Source organism: Mya arenaria, chromosome 9, assembly GCF_026914265.1.
Source record: "Mya arenaria isolate MELC-2E11 chromosome 9, ASM2691426v1".
In the NCBI taxonomy this organism is placed as follows: domain Eukaryota; kingdom Metazoa; phylum Mollusca; class Bivalvia; order Myida; family Myidae; genus Mya; species Mya arenaria.
Window position 1 is genome coordinate 14,307,895 of NC_069130.1, and position 3,416 is coordinate 14,311,310.

The following is a 3,416-nucleotide window of genomic DNA, read 5'->3' on the forward strand; positions in this document are numbered from 1 at the left end:
CTGTGGTCTCACGCCTGATATAGAGGAAGCTTTTGGAGGGGTGGCCTATTTTAAATTGTTATAAATTCTTAATTTATACAGCTATCTGGTTGAAATTTGGCCAGTTGACAGTGCTTAGCCATAGAATATTGGTGTTTGAGTATGAAATGTGAAAATCTTATATTACATAATATAAATTAATAATATATAATTTTCTTATATATTTTTGACATTTTTAAAAAAAACTACTTTCACTTTCAATTTAATGTTTGGAAATAGTTCCAAATGATGCTAACTAATGAATGAAAGCCTCACTTTCAATTCCAAAGTATAAATGGAGGGATTTTTTTAACATAGGAAGCAGACCCAGGAGGAACTGTCTGTTGAAGACCCCCCCCCCCCCACCAAGCTGCCCACCAGAGGCCAAGCTGTACTTGGTGTTTGCCAACATGCTGTAATTTGTAAGTACTTCAAGATAATATATTAGAAAATGGTATCCAAACTGAAGTACAAAGTGAGACAGTTTGGTCATAAAAGCCCATTGAGACTGTTTGTTCCATTCCTAAATGAATTTCTTTCATGTTGTCAATCATTTCTGATGTGGCTTTGATAATAATATTATTTTCTAATGAAACTGCTGACTTGTATCAGTCTTTGGTCTGTATTGTGCATCTATTCACACATTTTGTTTGCTCTTTTAAGCAAACATTACAATAATTGCAAATTCTATAAGCAATTAAACAAAACTTACTGCACATAGGATGCAGAATGATGTTTTATTTAGTGTGCATATGATTTTCAGCTTATGGACAAGAAAACATATACTTTAACAATCACAGCAACACAATGAGATCCCAATTTTAAAGAAATAATGCCACCTTTCATTAATTCATTAATTCATTCTATCAATCATTCATATATATTCATTAATTCATTCATTTATTCAATTTATTCATTGAAAAACTTGACATTTCTCAAGGCAAAATAAATAAAAAGTGAGCAGCTTTCATAAAGAATAGAGCCTTTTCCCTTAATGCATTAAAAAACACAACCTTAATACAGTATATATGTTTTAAAAACCCTAATTTATTGCTTATTTTAATAGCCAGCCTGGTTGCTGTAGCCACAGAGGAATTTTCAAGGACAAGAACCAGTGCTGGTAAAACTGTGGTCTCTGTGGTTTTCCATACCGGCTCTCGGCAAGGATTTTCAAGAAAGGAATACCATCTCCAAGTAAGAAGAAATTCTAAGCATGTCTGGTTTGAATGCTTGCCAAATGCATCTGGGTACTCAATAAGATGAGGTTTACCTTTGAGTTGTTAAAAACTGATTGCAAAATGTCCAAAAGACTATATATTCTATTAAATTTGTCCTGAAAATCTTTGAATTCATGAACTTTTCTGCATATTTATCACATTTATGACTATATTAAAGGTTGTGTATGCCTCAAATGAGTGTTTACAGGCCTTTTTCAAACTTTAACAGTAGTGGCAGATAGTTTTATTTGTGTAAAACATTGCTTTTGTGTCTTGCTTGCAGATCATGATGTGCCAATAAGCTCCAGTTAGCTGCGGCCTTTTCCCCAGGCGGTAGTCCTGCAATCTGAATCCAGGAGATGCAGCTCTGAATCCAATATTTCAGAAGAATGAAGATGTTAGTCAACTCTGTAGTGCTTGTTTGTGTGTAAATGATTCCAATGAGTGAGATTTATAGCAAATCAGGTGTAAATAAGCATCTTATAGACAATAGTGAAGTGCTGTACTCTGAATTTAATGCCAAATCTAGCCTTCAAAACAGATTCCTTAAAGTAATTTTTTTTTAAAAATGGGTATAATAATGCTATCTCTGCATTTTCTACATCATGTAGCCACCTCATACATGAAAACACTAGCAGTTGTCACGAATCTTTAAGTTTTGGTGTGTTTTTTGCCATTTCCTTTGTTGCGCCATTTGTCCCGGAAGCCAACAATTTGGCATATAGTGTTGTTTAGACTGTCTATTAACACATTATCACTAAATTTCTTGTGTTAAACTGAACAGTTCTGTTACCTTTGTATATAAGTGGACCAGAAAAGCAAAATTTTGACAAGTTGAGGCATTTCAGTTGGGCTCTATGTCATTTTTTATATAAAACACTAAGCCGATGAAGTGGAAAAACCTTATTTTGCTTAGAAAAAATCTTAAAAGAGTAGGCAGGCCAGTTTTGTGGTGCTGTTCTATAGACACCATTAAAAGCTACAAGGAAAACTTTACTTGGTCAAATTATTCCAATGCATAAGGAAATAATGGCTCTTCAAAGGTTTGCGGCTTAACATTTGAGGGAAATGGCTGTTTCTGCTTTTTATGAAAATACCACAGGTGCTAATACTTGTCTCATTCATTTAGTGTTTGATATATCATTGCCAAACTTTCAGTATGTGTTGCATATAGCCTGAAGCTGAACTATAGGAGTTTTGAAGTCTGTTTCTGAAAAAATGTTGCTTTGATATAGAGGAAGCTTTTGGAGGGGTGGCCTATTTTAAATTGTTATAAATTCTTAATTTATACAGCTATCTGGTTGAAATTTGGCCAGTTGACAGTGCTTAGCCATAGAATATTGGTGTTTGAGTATGAAATGTGAAAATCTTATATTACATAATATAAATTAATAATATATAATTTTCTTATATATTTTTGACATTTTTAAAAAAAACTACTTTCACTTTCAATTTAATGTTTGGAAATAGTTCCAAATGATGCTAACTAATGAATGAAAGCCTCACTTTCAATTCCAAAGTATAAATGGAGGGATTTTTTTAACATAGGAAGCAGACCCAGGAGGAACTGTCTGTTGAAGACCCCCCATAAATCAATCGTAATATTCGTAATCGGCAAGGAAATACCTTTCAACCAATATCAAAACAAATGGTGTAATCAAGCATCAACATTTTACCAGAGAACTAGCTTGATTGTGGGTCAGATTCGTTAATCCGCAAAAATAGCGGGCGACCATACGAAGTCGGCCTTGATGGGCCAGCAATTTTTTACAAATGCTTATCATTTATAACAACACTACTTGAAAGGCATAACGGGTGTGATGTTGATACTACCAGAAATAAACGCTCGCTAAACGTATGGATGAGACGCCCTTTTTGGGACTTGTTCCCTATGCCATCCACAAGAATTGTTACAAATAGGAGCTGTGACAATTTATAGCATATCACACGCAATTATGGCATGGTATTGGTACTATCTCAGTGCATTGTAGCTATCAGGATGGGTGAGATGCTCTTCATGGGACTCCCTGAGATCAAGGTCAGAACACTGTTTGTTATAAAGGAAGGTCACTGGGTTTCATGATATTTCAATACAGTTTATAGATTTTATCTTGTATCGGTTGTATAAAAAATTGTATTGATCATAATATCACTCCAACTCGTTCATACGATGTTATATTC

At 34.0% G+C, this 3,416-nt stretch overlaps 1 long non-coding RNA gene across 1 annotated transcript; it reads left to right on the top strand.

Annotated features, from left to right (window-relative positions):
- Positions 1–355: 355 nt before the first annotated feature.
- Positions 356–2,820, top strand: LOC128245547 (uncharacterized). The gene is made up of 4 exons (XR_008263178.1): positions 356–440; positions 1,085–1,212; positions 1,519–1,632; positions 2,784–2,820. It is a non-coding gene; the product is annotated as an uncharacterized LOC128245547 (long non-coding RNA).
- The last annotated feature ends 596 nt before the right edge of the window (positions 2,821–3,416 follow it).